A 20,436-nucleotide genomic window follows, 5' to 3' on the forward strand; every position below is an offset into this window, starting at 1 on the left:
AAATCAAGTCAAGCCTCTTCAAAACCATCCAAGCTCTTCTCATCTGGCACAAAGTTAAAGGCAAATCTTTACAATGGCCTTCAAGACTTTATGTGATCTGACCCCACTACCTTCCTTACCTACCTCCTACCACTTGCCGTCTTGCTCATTTTTTGCCCAGCATTATTGGTCGCTGTGTCATTCTTTAAACACACCAGATGTGCTCCCACCTTGGGCTTACTGTTTGCTTTGTGTGGGATGCTCTTCTCCAAACAGCACAACTGCTTGTTCCTTAATTTCCTCCAGGTCTTTCCTCAAATGAGGGAGACTTCCCTGACACAGTCCCATAGAAAATACCAACCTGCTCCCCTAAACCCCACACCCCATGTCCACTCACTCAGCTTAGTTTCCTTCCTACCCCACATCAACCCCTGATATGTATGTGTATTTATTTGCTTCATTTCTCACTCAACAACTAAAATGAAAACTCCAAGAGGACATCAAATTTATTTTGTCTCTTGTTAACTATTCTGTCTTTAGGGTTTAGAACAGTACCTGACACATAGTAGATGTTCCGTAAATATTGGAGAATGATTTGTTACTATCTTTGCCTTTTCTCTATCCATTCTTTACACAGCAGCCAAAAATGACATTTTAAAAATGCAAAAGGAATCCCATGACCACCCTCCACCCACCAGTGTAAAACCCTTCAACGGCTTTTTGTTGTGCTCAAGCCGCAGCTGACATTCTACAGCCCAGGCCAGATTAAGATTTCAGAGTTCTTAATCACTGGAAAGACGATGGTGTTGTCACCACCAGAGATATTTAAATATTTTTGAAGATTAGATCCCAAAGTAAGTGTGCTAAAAGCCTAGCAATATCCGATTTCACAAACTCAGATTTCATAAAATCTCATTAGTCTTCTCACCTTGTGTAAGTTTAATCTTTCCTCGGCCCCCTTTTCTCTTCTGTTTCAGGCACTCACCATACTTTGCCAGAATGACCATAACGGCCTTCCAACCTGTCATCTCATCTTCAGGAATATGCCCCTTTCCCTCCCCTCCTCACACCAATTCATCCTCTAAACTTATTCTAAGATGATCACTCTAAAATGTGCATCTCACTGTGTCCTTCCCCTACAGGAACTTACTCAATAGCTCCTAAGGACGTGTGAATTTCCTTGGTGTGGTATTTTTACAAGACCCTTTGCTTGCAAGTGGCAGCAATCCAAAGAAAACTGGAGGAACCAAAAGGGAAAAGGAAGCAAACAAACAAAAAACAAAGGAATGTCCAGGTTCCTGTAGGGGTGGATACCACAGAAGTTCATAAAAATCCAAAAGAAGATGGGGTACCTGGGTGGCTCAGTGGGTTAAGCCTCTGCCTTCAGCTCAGGTCATGATCCCAGGGTCCTGGGATCGAGCCCCACATCAGGCTCTCTGCTCTGCAGTGAGCCTGCTTCCTCCTCTCTCTCCCTACTTGTGATCTCTGTCAGATAAATAAAAAAATCTTTTTAAAAAATCAAAAGAAGAGCTGCAGAACTAAAATTTCAGAATCAAGAACTAGGGACTGGAAAACGGCAAAACACTTTTCTCTTTGTCCATGTCCCATGTTTACTCATCTCCATATGGCTGCTTTCTTCTCTGGTCAGACTCTTCAAGTGTCCAGGAAGATGGACATGGCCAGCTCCTGAATCCCATCCAGCAAGACCAGTCACTCGCCTAAAGAGAGAACTTTGTCTTCCTGTCATTTACGTATCAATACCAGGGAGACTCTGATTGGTCCTATTGGTCTAGGGGGAACAATCACTATTTGGGTTAATATGTGTGCCCATCCTCCCCCAGACTGTATAAAGCACATGTGAAATTTTTTTAAATTAACATATAATGTATTATTTGCCCCAAGGGTGCAGGTCTGTGATTCATCTGTGTTACACATTTCACAGAACTCACCATATCACATACCTTCCCCAATGTTCATAACCCAGCCACCCTCTCCAACCCTGCAAACCTCAGTTTGTTTTGTGAGATTAAGTCTGTTATGGTTTGTCTCTCTCCCCAACACAACTTGTTTCATTTTTTCCCTCCCTACCTCCCATGACCCGTTAACCTGCCTTTCAAATTCCTCATATCAGAGAGATCATATGATAATTGCCTTTCTCTCATTGACTTACTTCACGTAGCATAATAACCTCTAGTTCCATCCAAGTCATTGCAAATGGAAATATTTCATTTTTGATGGCTGCATAGTATACCTGTGTGTGTGTGTGTGTGTGTGTGTGTGTGTGTGTGTGTGTGTCTGCCTCTGGGTGTCTGTGTTTCAGTGTGTAAAGAGTACCTGGCCATGCCATCGTGGGTGGAGATGCCCCAAGCAGGATCAGGCTTATGAGGGGTTAGATGTCTGGTGGGCAAGTCATGTTCAAACACCAGTTTAAGGCTGGTTAAGTGGGATTGGATGTGGGGTCTACACCCTTCTGCCCAAGGTTTATCCTGAGACCCTGAGGGGATGGGTCCATGACCCAGGAGCTCAGCTAACCCTAACAGTAACCACTAACCCTGACCCTGACACTGATGTGAGCCTGCCCCAAATGCTAACCCAAGCTCTGACCCGACCCTGACCCTGACCCGGACTGTGATCCTGACCTGAACACTAAACCTAAACCTAAGGCTGACACTGACCCTTATGTGGACCCTGAACCTAAACCTAACGCTGACATTAACATAACCATGACTCATACCTAACCATGACCCTGACCCTGACCCTAATCCTAACCCTGAGGCTGACCTAACAATGACGCTAACCCTAAACCTGACCGTGATTGTGAGCCTGACCCTATCCATAAACCTAAAGGCAATTCTAACCATGACCCTAATATGGACCCTGAACCTAAACCGAACGCTGACCCTAAACCTAACACTAACCACTACCCTAAACCAAACCCTAACCCTGACCTTACGCTATCTAACCCTAACCCTAAACATAACCCTACTTCTAACTCTAAATCTAACACCAATCCCAAACCCTACTGCCAAAACCTAACTGTGACACTGAATCAAAAATTGACCCTAAACCAAAGCCTGACCCTAAAACTGACCCTGGCCCTGATCTTCATGTGACCCTGACCCTGACCCTATGCCTAACCATGACACTAACACTGACCACTACATAATCATGTCCCTGACCCGAATGTGGACTTTAATCCAATACCTGAACCTGACAGTACACCTGACACTGGCGCTAAACTTCACAATGACACTGACCCAGACCATGACAATAAAACTACCCTGACCCTAACAGTCACCCAGACCCTGACATGAACACTAAACCTGACCCTGACTGTGAGCCTGACCCTAACTCTAACCCTAAATGTAGCCCTGACCCTGACACTAACACGGGCCCTACCCCGAATCCTATCGCTGAAGCTAACCCTAACACTAACCCATAACCCTACCACGGACCCTGATCCTAACAAGTTCTAACCCTAACCGTCAACCAAACGCTAACCCTAACACTAACCCTAAACTTTAACAATAACCCTGACCCTATACCTGACTATGATCCTAACTCTAACCCTGAACTTTGCCTATACCAGACCCTGACTCTAAACCTGACCCTGGCCCTGACACTAAACTAACCATGATCCTAACAATGACCACTATATAACCCTGTCGCTGACCCGAATGTGGAGTTTAAACCAATATGTGATCCTGACCGTAAACCTGACACTGGCCCTAGACTTCACCCTGTCCCTGACCCAGGTAAAGACCATAAACCTAACCCTGACACTAACAGTGACGCTGACCTTAACACTAACCCTGAAACTGAATGTGAGCCTGACCCAAACTATAACCCTAAACGTAACCCTGACCCTGACACTAACACGGTCCCTGAACCGAAACCTAATCCTGAAACTAACCATAAAACTAAACCCTAGATTGTCCCTGATACTGATCGCACCCGGTCTAACCCAAACCCTCAACCTACCTCTAACCCTAACCCTAATCCCACTTTAACAATAAACCTGACCATCTCCCTGACCCTGATCATAACCCTAACTCTGAACTTTGCCTATGTCAGACCTTAACCTTAAACCTGACCCTGGCCTTGACCTAAACACTGACCCTAACCCTGACTGTAACCTAAATCTGACCCAATCCGTGATCCTGAAAAGAATCGTAACCCTAAAGCTAACCCTGATCCTGAACCTACTCATGAAACAGAACCTAAACATAAAGCTGAACTTACCATAACCATGAACCTAACCCTGACCCTGACACTAACACTGACACTAAACCTGTCCCAAACCTAACCCTGACACAGACATGAACCTTGCCCCCAAACCAAAACTAGAATCTGACCCTCAATCTAACCATGACCCTGAACCTGACCCTATACCTAACCGTCACCCTAACAGTGACCCTGAACCTGACTCTGACCGTAACGTTAACCCTGACCCTACTGTGAGCTAACCCTAAACCTAACCATGAACCTAACCCTAACACTGACCCCTACCCTAAGCCTTATGCTAACCCTGACCCCAATGACGTCTAACACTAACCTTGACCCTACGTCTTTCTTAACCCTAACCCTAACACTAACCTAGACTAAAACCAGCCCTGTTCCTTCCAGCGGGGACAACAGCTGCACCCAGGCTTCCCACGGGCTGGGTGGAGGCTGTATGCGGGTCACTGGATGGGCCCTGCATTGAGTGGAGTGTGAGCCTCGAACAGCTTGGGGACCGGCGGCTCAGGGAGCTCTGGTGGAGCAGGAAGTTCGGTAAGGAGCCCTCAGGCAGTGGTGACCTCACTACCGTGATGACAGAGCCCAACGGAATTGGAACCCACGTATCCAGGCACCCCATTACAGAGAAAACCTCCATGCCCAGATCACTTCAAGGCACATCCTAAAGAAAGCGACATGTTCTTCTGCTGTACTGAAGCCGAGAGGATGCAGGGAGAAGAGAGCTCACCCGCCAGAATTGTCCCCTCCCTGTCAGGTCATATCAGGTTTCCCCAACGCCTCAGGCACTTTGGCTAATAAAATCAAAAGGTGACACGAGGGGGCTCAGAGTCAGAGAGTCCCACACCATCTGATCCACCGGTGTAGCCCTTGGTCTCCTCACCGACTCTGTGTGTGTGTGTGTGTGTGTGTGTGTGTGTGTGTGTGTGCCTCTGGGTGTCTGTGTGTCTGTGTGTAAAGAAGACCTGTCCATGCCATCGTGGGTGGAGATGCCCCAAGCAGGATCAGACTGATGAGGGGTTAGATGTCTGTCTGGTGGGCAAGTCATGTTCACACCCCAGTTTAAGGCTGCTTAAGTGGGATCGGGTGTAGGGTCTACACCCTTCTGCCCAGGGTTTATCCTGAGACCCTGAAGGGATGGGTCCATGACCCAGGATCGGGCTAACCCTAACAGTAACCACTAACCCTGAGCCTGACACTGACTGTGAGCCCGCCCCAAACTCTAAACCAAGCCATGACCCTGACCCTGACGCTGACTGTGATCCTGACCCTAACCCTAAACCTAAACCTAAGCCTGACACTGACCCTGATGTGGACCCTGAACCTAAACTTAACTCTGATATACCGTAACCATGACTGAAACATAACCAGGACCCTGACCCTGGCCCTAATCCTAACCATGACGCTGACCTAACCCGCACCCTAACCCTATGCCTGACCGTGACTGAGAGCCTGACGCTAACCCTAAACCTGAAGGTAACTCTAACCATGACCCTCTACGGACCCTGAACCTAAACCTAACGCTGACCCTGACCCTAACACCAACCCCTACCCTAAACCAAACCCTAACCCTGACCTTACGCTGTCTAACCCACCCTAACAATAACCCTACTTCTAAATCTAACCCAAACCCCATCCCAACCCCTACCGCCAAAACCTAAGTGTGACACTGAACCGAATATTGACCCTATACCAAAGCCTGACCCTCAAACTGACCCTGGCCCTGACCTTCATCTGACCGTGACCCTGACCCTAATCCAAACCATGACACTAACACTGACCACTACAAAAACCTGTCCCTGACCCGAATGTGGACTTTAAACCAATACCTGATCCTACCGTAAACCTGACACTGGCCCTAGACTTCATCCTGACCCCGACCCAGGCAAAGACCATAAACCTAACTCTGACTCAAACAATGACCCTGACCCTGAACCTAACACTAAACCTGACACTGAATGTGAGCCTGACCCTAACTCTAACCCTAAATGCAACCTTGACCCTGACACTAACATGGGCTCTGACCAGAAACCTAATGCTGAACCTAACCGTATAACTAACCCCTAACATTATCCCTGACAATGACCCTAACCAGGTCTAATCCTAACCCTCAACCTACCTCTAACCCTAACCCTAACCCCACTTTAACAATTATCCTGACCCTCTCCCTGAACCTGATCATAACCCTAACTCTGAACTTTGCCTACATCAGAACTTAACCTTAAAACTGACCCTGGCCTTGACCTTAACACTGACCCTAACCCTGACTGTAAACCTAACTCTGAGCCAATCCGTGAGCCTGAACAGATTAGTAACCCTAAAGCTAACCCTGATCCTGAACCTACTCAAAAAACAGAACCTAAACATAAAGCTGACCTTACCATAACCGTGAACCTAACCCTGACCCTGACCCTAACCCTGACACTACACCTGTCCCAAACTTAACCCTGACCTGACATGACCTTGCCCCTAAACCAAAACTGGAATCTGACCCTAAAACTGACCATGACCCTGAACCTGACCCTAAACCTAACCATTAGCCTAACACTAACCCTGAGTCTGACTCTGACCGTAACGCTAACCCTGAACCTACTGTGAGCCAGACCCTAAAACTAACCATGAACTTAACCCAAAACTGACCCCTACCCTAAACCTTACGCTAACCCTGACCCCAAAGACGTCTAACCCTAACCCTGACCCTAAGTCATTCATAACCCTAACCCTAACACTAACCAGGTCTAAACCCAGCTCTGTTCCCTCCAGCGGGGAAAACAGCTGCACGCTGGCCTCCCAGGGGCTGGGGGGAGGCTGTATGGGGGTCACAGGATGGGCACTGCATTGAGTGGAGTGTGAGCCTTGAGCAGCGTGGGGACCGGCGGCTCAGGGAGCTCTGGTGAAGCAGGAAGTTCGGTAAGGAACCCCCAGGCAGTGGTGACCTCACTTCCTTGACGAAGGGCCCAACGGAATTGGAACACACGTATCCAGGAATCCCATTACAGAGAAACGCCCTCCCCAGCTCTGTCTAGGCACATCCTAAAGGAAGCGACATGTTCTTCTGCTGTACTGAAGCCGAGAGGATGCAGGGAGAAGAGAGCTCGCCCGCCAGACAAGTCCCCTCCCTGGCAGGTCATATCGGGTTTCCCCAACGTCTCAGGCCTTTTGGCTAATAAAATCAAAAGGGGACACCAGGGGGCTCAGAGTCAGAGAGTCCCACACCGTCTGATCGACCGGTGTAGCCCTAGGTCTCCTCCCCGTCTGTGTGTGGGGGGGGGGGGGTGAGCCTCTGTGAGTCTGTGTGTCTGTGTGTAAAGAGGTCCTGGCTATGCCAACGAGGGTGGAGATGCCCCAAGCAGGATCAGGCTGATGAGGGTTTAGATATCTGGTGGTCAAGGCATGTTCACGCTCCAGTTTAAGGCTAGTTAAGTGGGATCGGGTGTAGGGTCTACACCCTTCTGCCCAGGGTTTATCCTGAGACCCTGAACGGATGGGTCCATGACCCAGGATCGGGGCTAAACCTAACAGTAACCAGTAACCCTGACCCTGTCCCTGACACTGATGTGAGCCTGCCCCAAACCCTAACCCAAGCCCTAACCCTGACCCTGACCCTGACCCTGACTGTGATCCTGACCTGAACCCTAAACCTAAACCTAAGCCTGACACTGACCCTGATGTGGACCCTGAACCTAAACCTAACTCGGACATTACGGTAACAATGATTCAAACCTAACCAGGAGTTTGACCCTGATGCTAATCCTAACGCTGACGCTGACATAACCCGGACACTAACCCTACCCCTGACCTTGAGAGTGTGCTTGACCCTAACACTAAACCTAATGGTAACTCTAACCGTGACCCTAATAAGGACCCTGAACCTACACATCATGCTGACCCTGACCTTAACACTAACCCCTAACCTAAACAAAACCCTAACCCTGACCTTACACTGTCTATCCCTAACCCTAAACATAACCCTACTTCTAACTCTAACCCTAACCCCAATCCCAAACCCTACTGCCAAAACGTAACTGTGTCACTGAACCAAACATTGACCCTATACCCTGCCCCTGACCTTTACCTGACCCTGACTCTGAATCTAATCCTAACCTTGACACGAACTCTGACCACTACATAACCGTGTCCCTGACCCGAATGTGGACTTTAAACCAATACCTGAACCTGACCCTAAAAAAGACACTGGTGCTAAACTTCACACTGACCCTGACCCAGACCATGACGATAACCTAACCCTGACCCTTACAGTGACCCCAACAATCAACTGAACACTAAACCTGACCCTGACTGTGAGCCTGAACCCTACTCAAACCCTAAATGTAACCCTGACCATGACACTAACATGGGCCCTCCCCCAAATCCTATCTCTAAACCTAACCCTAACACTAACCCCTAACCCTACCACGGACCCTGACCCTAACAAGTTCTAACTCTAACCGTCAAACTAACACTAAACGTAAAACTAACCCTAAACTTTAACAATAACCATGACCCTATACCTGACTAAGATCATAACCCTAACCCTGAACTTTGCCTATACCAGAGCCTGACCCTAAACCGGACTCTGGCCCTGACCCTTAACCTAACCATGACCCTAACAATGACCACTACATAACCTTGTCCCTGACCCGAATGTGGACTTTAAACCAATACCTGATCCTGACCGTAAACCTGACACTGGCCCTAGACTTCACACTGACCCCAACCCAGTCAAAGACCAGAAACCTAAGTCTGACCCTAACAGTGACCCTGACCCTCACCCTAACATTAAACCTGATACTGAATGTGAGCCTGAACTTATCTCTAACTTTAAACGTAACCCTGACCCTGACACTAACACGGGCCCTGACCCGAAACCTAACGCTGAATCTCACCCTAAAAAAACCCCTAAAATTATCCCTGACACTGACCCTAACGCAGTCTAAACCTAAGCCTCAAACTACCTCTAAACCTAATTCTAACCCCACTTTAACAATTATCCTGACCCTCTCCCTGAACCTGATCATAACCCTAACTCTGAACATTGCCTATGTCAGACCTTAACCTTAAAACTGACCCTGGCCTTGATCTTAACACTGACCATAACCCTGACTGTAAACCTAACTCTGACACAATCCGTGAGCCTGAATAGATTAGTAACCCTAAAGCTAACCCTGATACTTAACCTACTCATAAAACAGAACCTAAACATAAAGCTGACCTTACCATGACCATGAACCTAACACTGACCCTGACCCTAACCCTGACACTAAACCTGTCCCAAACCTAACGCTGACGTGACATGACATTGCCCCCAAACCAAAACTTGAACCTGACCCTAAAACTGACCATGACCCTAAACCTGACCCTAAACCTAACCGTGAGCCTAACACTGACCCTGAGCCTGACTCTAACCGTAACGCTAATCCTGAACCTACTGTGATCCTGACCCTAAACCTAACCATGAACCTACCCCTAACCCTGACCCCTACCCTAAGCCTTACGCTAACCCTGACCCCAAAGACGTCTAACCCTAACCCTGAACCTACGTCTTTCTTAGCCCTAACCCTAACACTAAACTGGGGACAGGTGGCTCAGGGAACTCTGGTGGAGCAGGAAGTTCAGTAAGGAGCCCCCAGGTAGTCGTGACCTCACTTCCTTGACGACAGAGCCCAACGGAATTGGAACCCACGTATCCAGGCACTCCATTACAGAGAAAACCGCCATGCCCAGCTCATTTCTAGGCACATTAAAGGAAGCGACATGTTCTCTGTTGTACTAAAGCCGAGATGATGCAGGGAAAAGAGAGCTCGACCGCCAAACACGTCCCCTACCTGGCAGGTCATATCAGGTTTCCCCAACGCCGCAGGCCCTTTGGCTAATAAAATTAAAAGGTGACGCCAGGGGGCTCAGAGTCAGAGAGTCCCACACATCTTTTCCAATTGTGTAGCCCTAGGTCTCCTCCCTGTCTCTCTGTGTGTGTGTGTGTGTGCGAGTGCCTCTGGGTGTCTGTGTGACTGTGTGTAAAGAGGACCTTGCCATGCCATCTTGGGTGGAGATGCCCCAAGCAGGATCAGACTGACGAGGGGTTAGATGTCTGGTGGGCAAGTCATGTTCACACCCCAGTTTAAGGTTGGTTAAGTGGTATCGGGTGTAGGGTATACACCCTTCTGCCCAGGGTTTATCCTGAGACCCTGAAGGGATGGGTTCATGACCCAGGAGCGGGGCTACCCTAACAGTAACCACTAACCATGACCCTGACACTGATGTGAGCCTGCACCAAACACTAACCCAAGCCCTGACCCTGACTCTGACCATGACCCTGACCTGAACCCTAAACCTAAACCTAAGCCTGACACTGACCCTGATGTGGACCCTGACCCTAAACCTAACTCTGACATTAACCGTAACCATATTTCAAAAGTTACTAGGACCCTGACCCTAACCCTACTCCTAACCCTGATGCTGACCTAACCCGGACCCTAATCCTACCCCTGACCGTGACAGTGTGCTTGACCCTGACACTAAACCTAATGGTAACTCTAATCATGACATTAATTAGGATGTTAACCTTCACATCATGCTGACCCTGACCTTAACACTAACCTCTAACCTAAACCAAAACTAACCCTGACCTTACGCTGTCTATCCCTAACCCTAACCATAACCCTATTTCTAACTCTAACCCTAACCCCAATCCCAAACCCTACCGCCAAAACCTAACTGTGACAGTGAACCAAACATTGACCCTATACCAAAGCCTAACTCTCAACCTGACTTTGGCCGCCCTGATCTTTACAGGACCCTGACTCTGACCCTAATCCTAACCTTGACACTAACCCTGACAACTACATAACCCTGTCCCTGACCCAAATGTGGACTTTAAACCAATACCTGAAACAGACCCTAAACCGGACACTGGCGCTAAACGCGACCCTGACCCTGACCCAGACCATGACGATAACCTAACCCTGACCCTTACAGTGACCCCGAAAAACAACTGAACACTAAACCTGACCCTGACTGTGAGACTGAACCCTAATTAAACCCTAAATGTAACCCTGACCCTGACACTAACATGGGTCCTCCACCGAATCCTCTCTCTGAACCTAACCCTAAAGCTAACCACTAACCCTACCACGGACCCTGACCCTAACAAGTTCTAACCCTAACCGTCGACCAAACGCTAAATGTAAAATTAACCCTAAACTTAACAATAACCCTGACCCTATACCTGACTATGATCATAACCCTAACCCTGAACTTTGCCTATACCAGACCCTGACCCTAAACCGGACACTGGCCCTGACCCTTAACCTAACCATGACCCTAACAATGACCACTACATAACCTTGTCCCTGACCCGAATGTGGACTTTAAACCAATACCTGATCCTGACCGTAAGCCTGACACTGGCCCTAGACTTCACCCTGACCCAGGCCCAGGCAAAGACCAGAAACCTAACCCTGACCCTAACAGTGACCCTGACCCTGAACCTAACACTAACCCTGACACTGAATGGGAGCCTGAACCTATCTCTAACCCTAAACGTAACCCTGACCCTGACACTAACACGGGCCCTGACCCGAAACCTAATGCTGAACCTAACCCTAAAACTAACCCCTAACATTATCCCTGACACTGACCCTAACCCGGTCTAACCCTCACCTGCAACCTACATCTAACCCTAAACCTAACCCCACTTTAACAATAATCCTGACCCTCTCCCTGACCCTGATCATATCCCTAACTCTGAACTTTGCCTATGTCAGACCTTAACATTAAACCAGACCCTGGCCTTGACCTTAACACTGACCCTAACCCTGAATGTACACCTAACACTGACCCAATCCGTGAGCCTGAACAGATTAGTAACCCTAAGCTAACCCTGATCCTGAACCTACTCATGAAACAGAACCTAAACATAAAGCTGACCTTACCATAACCATGAACCTAACCCTGACCCTGACCCTAACTCTGACACTAAACCTGTCCCAAACCTAACCCTTACCTGACATGACCTTGCCCCCAAACCAAAACTTGAACCTGACCCTAAAACTGACCATGACCCTGAACCTGACCCTATACCTAACTGTCAGCCTAACAGTGACCTGAGCCTGACTCTGACCGTAACGCTAACCCTGAACCTACTGTGATCCTGACCCTAAACCTAACCATGAACCTAACCCTAACCCTGACCCCTACCCTAAACCTTACGCTAACCATGACACCAAAGACGTTTAACCCTAATCCTGACCCAAAGTCAACTTAACCCTAACTCTAACACTAACCTGGTCTAAACCCAGCTCTGTTCCCTCCAGCGGGGAAAACAGCTGCACGCAGCCCTCCCAGGGGCAGGGGGGAGGCTGTATGGGGGTCACAGGATGGGCACTGCATTGAGTGGAGTGTGAGCCTTGAGCAGCTTGGGGACCGGTGGCTCAAGGACCTCTGGTGGAGCAGGAAGTTCAGTAAGGAGCCCCCAGGTAGTCGTGACCTCACTTCCTTGACGACAGAGCCCAACTGAATGGGAACCCACGTATCCAGGCACCCCATTACAGAGAAAACCGCCATGCCCAGCTCATTTCTAAGCACATCCTAAAGGAAGCGACATGTTCTCTGTTGTACTAAAGCCGAGAGGATGCAGGGAAAAGAGAGCTTGCCCGCCAGACACGTCCCCTACCTGGCAGGTCATATCAGGTTTCCCCAACGCCTCAGGCCCTTTGGCTAATAAAATTAAAAGGTGACACCAGGGGGTTCAGAATCAGAGAGTCCAACACCTCTTATCCACTTGAGTAGCCCTAGGTCTCCTCCCTGACTGTGTGTGTGTGTGTGTGTGTGTGTGTGTGTGTGTGTGTGTGCCTGTACCTCTGGGTGTCTGTGTGTCTGTGTGTAAAGAGGACCTGGCCATGCCATCCTGAGTGGAGATGCCCCAAGCAGGAGCAGGCTGATGAGGGGGTATATGTCTGGTGGGCAAGTAATGTTCACACCACAGTTTAAGGCTGGTTAAGTGGGATCGGGTGTAGGGTATACACCCTTCTGCACAGGGTTTATCCTGAGACCCTGAAGGGATGGGTCCATGACCCAGGAGCGGGGCTAACCCCAACAGTAAACACTAACCATGACCCTGACACTGACTGTGAGCCTGCGCCGAACCCTAACCCTAACCCTGACCCTAACCCTAAACCTGACCGCGACTGTGAGCCTGACGCTAACCCTAAACCTAAAGGTAACTCTAACCATGACCCTAATATGGATCCTGAACCTAAACCTAACGCTGACCCTGACCCTAACATTAACCCCTACCCTAAACCAAACTCTAACCCTGACCTTACGCTGTCTAACCCTAACCCTAACCATAACCCTACTTCTAACTCTAACCCTAACCCCAATCCCAAACCCTACCGCCAAAACCTAACTGTCACACTGAACCAAACTTTGAACCTAACCAAAGCCTGACACTAAAACTGACCCTGGCCCCGACTTTCACCTAACCCTGACCCTAATCCTAACCATGACACTAACACTGACCACTACATAATCTTGTCTCTGACCCGAATGTGGACTTTAAATCAATACTTGAACCTGACCCTAAACGTGACACTGGCGCTAAACTTCACCCTGACCCTGACCCAGACCATGGCCATAAACCTAACCCTGACCCTTACAGTGACCCCGACCCTCACCTGAACACTAAACCTGAACCTGACTGTGAGCCTGATCTTAACTCTAACCCTAAATGTAACACTGACACTGACACTAACTCGGCCCCTCCCCCGAATCCTATCACTGAACCTAACCTTAACACTAACCCCTAACCCTACCACGGACCCTGTCCCTAACAAGTTCTAAACATAATCGTCAAACTAATGTTAACCCTAACACTAACCCTAAACTTTAACAATAACCATGACCGTATACCTGACTATGATCATAACCCTAACCCTGAAATTAGCCTATACCAGACCCTGACCCTAAACCTGACACTGGCTTGAGCCTAATCCTAACCATGACCCTAACACTGACCACTACAAAACCCTGTCCCACCCTAATGTGGACTTGAAACCAATACCTGATCCTGCCCGTAAACCTGACACTGGCCCTAGACTTCACCCTGACCCTGACCCAGGCAAAGACCAGAAACCTAACCCTGACCCTAACAGTGACCCTGACCCTGACACGAAAAATAACCCTGACACTGAATGGGAGCCTGACCCTAACTCTAACCCTAAACGTACCCTGACCCTGACACTAACACGGGCCCGGATCCGAAACCTAATGCTGAACTTAACCCTAAAACTAACCCCTAACATTATCGCTGACACTGACCCTAACCGGGTCTAACCCTAACCTGCAACCTACCTCTAACCCTAACCCTAACCCCACTTTAACAATAATCCTGACCCTATCCCGGACCCTGATCAAAACCCTAACTCTGAACTTTGCCTAACTCAGACCTTAACCTCACCTGACACTGGCCTTGACCTTACACTGACCCTAACCCTGAGTGTTAACCTAACTCTGACCCAATCTCTGATTCTGGACAGAATCTTAGACCTAAAGCTAACCCTGTTCCTGAACCTATGCATAAAACAGAACCTAAACATAAAGCTGACCTTACCATAACCATAAACCTAAACCTGACCCTGACCCGAACCAGGGGGCTCAGAGTCAGAGAGTCCCACACCTTCTGATCCACGGGTGTAGCCTTAGGTCTCCTCCCCGTCTCTCTGTGTGTGTGTATGTGTGTGTGTGTGCGTGTGTGCCTCTGGGTGTTTGTGAGTCTGAGTGTAAAGAGGAGCTGGCCATGCCATCGTGGGTGGAGATGCCCCAAGCAGGATCAGGCTGATGAGGGGTTAGAGGTCTGGTGGGCAAGTCATGTTCACACCCCAGTTTAAGGCTGGTTAAGTGAGATTGGCTGTAGGGTCTACACACTACTGCCCAGGGTTTATCCTGAGACCTTGAAGGGATGGGTCTATACCCAGGAGCGGGGCTAACCCCAACAGTAACCACTAACCCTGACCCTGACCCTGACTGTGATCCTGACCTGAAACCTAAACCTATACCTAATCCTGACACACACCCTGATGTGGACCCTGAACCTAAACCTAATGCTTATATTACTGTAACCAAGACTCATACCTAACCATGACACTGAGCCTGACCCATATCCTAACCCTGACGGTGACCCTACCCTGACCCTAACCCTAAACCTGACCGCAACTGCGAGCCTGACGCTAACACTAAACCTAAAGGTAACTCTAACCATGACCCTAATTCGGACCCTAACCTAAACCTAACGCTGACCCTGACCCTAACACTAACCCCTACCCTAAACCAAACCCTAACCCTGACCTTACACTGTCTAACCCTAAGCCTAACCATAACCCTACTTCTAACTCTAACCCTAACCCCAATCCCAAAACCTACCACCAAAACCTAACTGTGACACTGAACCGAACATTGACCCTAAACCAAAGCCTGACCCTAAACCTGACCCTGGCTCTGACTTTCACCTGACCCTGACCCTGACCCTAATCCTAACCATGACACTAACACTGACCACTACATAATCTTGTCCCTGACCTGAATGTGGACTTTAAACCAATACCTGAACCTGAACCTAAACCTGACACTGGCGCTAAACTTCACCCTGACCCTGACCCAGACCATGACCATAAACTAACCCTGACCCTAACAGTGACCTCGATCCTCACCTGAACATTAAACCTGACCCTGACTGTGAGCCTGACCCTAACTCTAACCCTAAATGTAACCCTGACCCTGACACTAACACGGGCCCTTCCCCGAATCCTATTGCTGAACGCAACCCTAACACTAATCCCTAACCTACCACGGACCCTAAACCTAACAAGTTCTAACCCAAAACGTCAACAAACGCTAACCCTTACACTAACCCTAAACTTTAACAATAACCCTGTCCTAATACCTGACTATGATCATAACGCTAACCCTGAACTTTGCCTATACCAGACCCTGAACCTATACCTTAACCTGGCCCTGAACCTAAACATAACGATGACCCTAACACTGACCACGACATAACCCTGTCGCCCACCCGAATGTGGACTTTAAACCAATACCTGATCCTGACCGTAAACCTGACACTGGCCCTAGACTTCACCCTGACCCTGACCCATGCAAAGACAAGAAACGTAACCCTGACACTAACAGTGACCCTGACCCTGACCCTAATAATAACCCTGACACTCAATGTGAGCCTGACCCTAACTCTAACCCTAAACGTAACCCTGACCCTGACACTAACACGGGCCCTGCCCCGAAACCGAATGCTAAACCTAACGCTAAAACTAACCCCCAACATTATCACTGACACTGACCCTAACCCGTTCTAACCCTAACCCTCAACCTACCTAGTCCTAACCCTAACTCCACTTTAACAATAATCCTGACCCTCTACCTAACCCTGATCATAACCCTATCTCTGAACTTTGCCTATGTCAGAACTTAACCTTAAACCTGACCGTGGCCTTGACCTTAACACTGACCCTAACCCTGAATGTACACCTAACTCTGACCCAATCCATGATCCTGAACAGAACCGTAACCCTAAAGCTAACCCTGATTCTGAACCTACTCATAAAACAGATCCTAAACATAAAGCTGACCTTACCATAAGCATGAACCTAACCCTGACCCTGACCCTAACCCTGACACTAAACCTGTCCCAAACATAACCCTGACCCTGACAAGAACCTTGCCCCCAAACCAAAACTTGAACCAACCCTAAATCTGACCATGACTCTGAACCTGACCCTAAACCTAACAGTCAACCTAACACTGACACTGACACTGACTCTGACCGTAACGCTAACCGTGACCCTACTGTGAGCCTGACCCTAAACCTAACCATGAACCTAACCCTAACCCTGACCCCTACCCTAAGCCTTACGCTAACCCTTACCCCAACGACATCTAAACCTACCCCTGACCATAAGTCTTTCTAAACCCTAACCCTAACACTAACCTAGTCTAAACCCAGCTCTGTTGCCACCCGCGGGGACAACAGCTACACCCAGGCCTCCCAGGGGCTGGGTGGAGTCTGTATGGGGGTCACTGGATGGGCACTGCATTGAGTGGAGTGTGAGCCTTGAGCAGCTTGGGGACCGGCGGCTCAGGGAGCTCTGGTGCAGCAGGAAGTTCGGTAAGGAGCCCCCAGGCAGTGATGACCTCACTTCCCTGTCGACAGAGCCCAACGGATTTGGAACCCACGTATCCAGGCACCCCATTACAGAGAAAACACGCCTGCCCAGCTCATTTCTAGGCACATCCTAAAGGAAGCGACATGTTCTTCTGCTGTACTGAAGCTGAGAGGATGCAGGGAGAAGAGAGCTCGCCCGCCAGACACGTCGCTCCCTTCAGGTCATATCAGTATTCCCCAATGCCTCAGACCCTTTGGCTAATAAAATCAAAAGGTGACACCAAGGGGCTCATAGTCAGAGAGTCCCACACCTTCTGATCGACCGGTGTAGCCCTAGGTCTCTTCCTCGTTTCTGTGTGTGTGTGTGTGTCTGTGTGTCTGTGTGTAAAGAGGACCTCGCCATGCCATCGTGGGAGGAGATGCCCCAAGCAGGATCAGGCTGATGAGGGTTTAGATGTCTGATGGGCAAGTTATGTTCACACACCAGTTTAAAGCTGGTTACGTGGGATTGGGTGGACAGTCTACAACCTTCTGCACAGGGTTTATCCTGAGACCCTGAACTGATGGGTCCATAACCCAGGAGCGGGGCTAACCCTAACAGTAACAATTAACCCTGACAATGACACTGACTGTGAGCCTGCCCCAAACCCTAACCCAATCTCTGACAATAACCCTGACCCTGACCCCATTATGCCCCGCCGATGCTTAAGGAGGAAGAGGGCACAAACACGCATTGTGACCCTCAGCGTGAGTCCTGTCCTCTAGTAAGTCCTCTCAGTGGCTAGATCATTAGACGTCATAATGGGCTTGCCATGCCCCTAGGCCCCAAGTTTTAACCAGCTTTCTGGTTGTCCAGTCGCCCCTCCCCAGGGCTCTGCTCTGGAAACTCTCTTTCGGTGGGACACCTGAGGTAAAAACAAAACAAAACGGACTCCTCCCATCTCAAAGAATAACCCCAAACACTTGGGATAGGGCCAAATGCCCAGAGAGGAAGACTCGTCCATGGCCCATGAGGCCACTCGGACATTCCACGGCCATCAGTGACACAATATCCAGAGACAAAATCTTGAGCAAGCGTCTCACACTCGCCCCCTTGTTCATATCCTGAAGAGTTCTCCTCACGGTCTGTAGATCAGTCCTGCAATACCTACGACCCGAAACCTAAGCCGAGGTTGTGTTTTCAGACAACTGTCCCCACAGCCCTGGCCCACAAAACCTACAGGCACAGGTTCTTGGAGCCAAACCTGAGGACTGTACCTGGGAATTCTGCCCATTCCATTGGCCACAAACCTAGAAATAGGATGATAAACCTCCAAAGTGCCCGGGGCCATCCCAATAGTGTTGACTGCCCAGGAAAAACAGGGGCGGTCTGACACCAGCTGAGCATCTACCTGCACTTAGACCCGTGGACAGATGTCCCCAGAGGTCAATTGGAATGAGCAGGCCCCTAGATCCTGATCGGATCCATTGCTTTGTTGTGCAGGCATCTCTCCTCAGAGGCCTGGATTCCAATAGCAGCATATGGCTGTTTCTTGAGGCACCCATCAGAACAAATCTCGTCTCCACGTGGGAATCTTGCACGTTGGAGCTGTGTCAAAGCCTCTGGTTAGGAGAACCCTTCAGGGACCCTGTGCCACTGCCTCATTCCAAGTTCTCCATGGACACAAACCCACATTAGGACCCATCCACAAGAGAGTCCATTTCAACTCAACCCTCTCAGTTTCTCCCCCAGATCCAGCAGATCTAACCTGTCTTGTCACTAGGACACAAGAGGAATGAGAGTCGGGCTTCCCAGCCATCCATCCTTAGAACCCTACTCGGAATCGATCCGTATGGGCAGTCCTGGAGCCAACCAACAGGTCTCAATCGCCCTGCAGAAGAATCTTTACGGTTTGGAGCATCTCACAACTCCCATCGTGGGAAAAATTCAATGGCCTCGTGATCTACCACCTCTTCATGAAGAGGGTCATAAGGGACAGAAACTCCAACCTGAGCGTTCGTCAGATCCTCACCTGATTTCAGATGCACGAGATCTCGTTTCAGCTCTGCAGAGCGTACCTGCCATGCCCTCGCCCAGAAACCTAAGGTTGCTTGTGTTCTCAGACTTCTGTCCTCAACTCCTGGCCCACAAGCCCTCCAGTTTGGCAATTCCAGAACTACAATGCAGCCCTCTGCCTGCCCTCCAGAGAAAAAACATTGCCCTCTAGGGCTAACCAGAAGCCCCAAAGGAGGATCAACCTTTTCGCCACTTGACTCTACCCCAATTCTACAGGATGCCCTGGGCACTCATGCCCTTTCTGTCACAGCCTGAGCCTGGACTTTCCGACCCACACCCAGCCAGCTGGACTCACACTAAACACATCGGACCTGCCAAAGCCTTAGGTCGTCATCTCTTCCCAACTTCGGTTTTCAGGTTTCAGAACTTAGACGTTTTCTCCAATCACTGCCCAGGGTTGAACATGAGGCAGAAATCAGAAATCCTTCCCCATGGCAAGAAATCTCGTGGTTGGCGTGTTGCCCAACGTTCAGTGTAGTTGATAGCAGTGTGGTCCTTTGACCCCACCATGCTTGAGGGCCGTGTTGGTCACAAATACGCATTGTGACCCTCAGCGTGAGCCAAGTCCCCAAGTAAGGTCTCTCAGTTGCTGGACCAAGAGACGGCATATTGGGCTTGCCATGCCCCTAGGCCCCAATTTTTAACCATAGTTCGTGTTGTCCATTTGCCCCTCCCCAGTGCTCTGCTTTAGAATGAGGTAACCAAACTGAAAGGACTCCTCCCATCCCACAGATTGACCCCCAAATTGGGATCGGGCCAAATCCACAGAGAGGAAGACTCATCCATGGCCCATGAGGCCTCCCCGACATTCCACGCCCATCGTTGACACAAAATCCAGAGACAAAAGCCTGAATAAGCGCCTCACACTCGCTCTTTCTTCATATCCCAAAGAGTTCCCCTCACGGTCGGTAGATCGGGACTGCCATACCTACGTCCCCAAAACAAGCCGAGTGTGTGTTTTCAGACTTCTATCCCCACATTCCTGGCTTCCACA

The sequence above is a fragment of the Mustela lutreola genome, chromosome 15 (genome assembly GCF_030435805.1).
Source record: "Mustela lutreola isolate mMusLut2 chromosome 15, mMusLut2.pri, whole genome shotgun sequence".
NCBI classification, from domain to species: Eukaryota; Metazoa; Chordata; class Mammalia; order Carnivora; family Mustelidae; genus Mustela; species Mustela lutreola.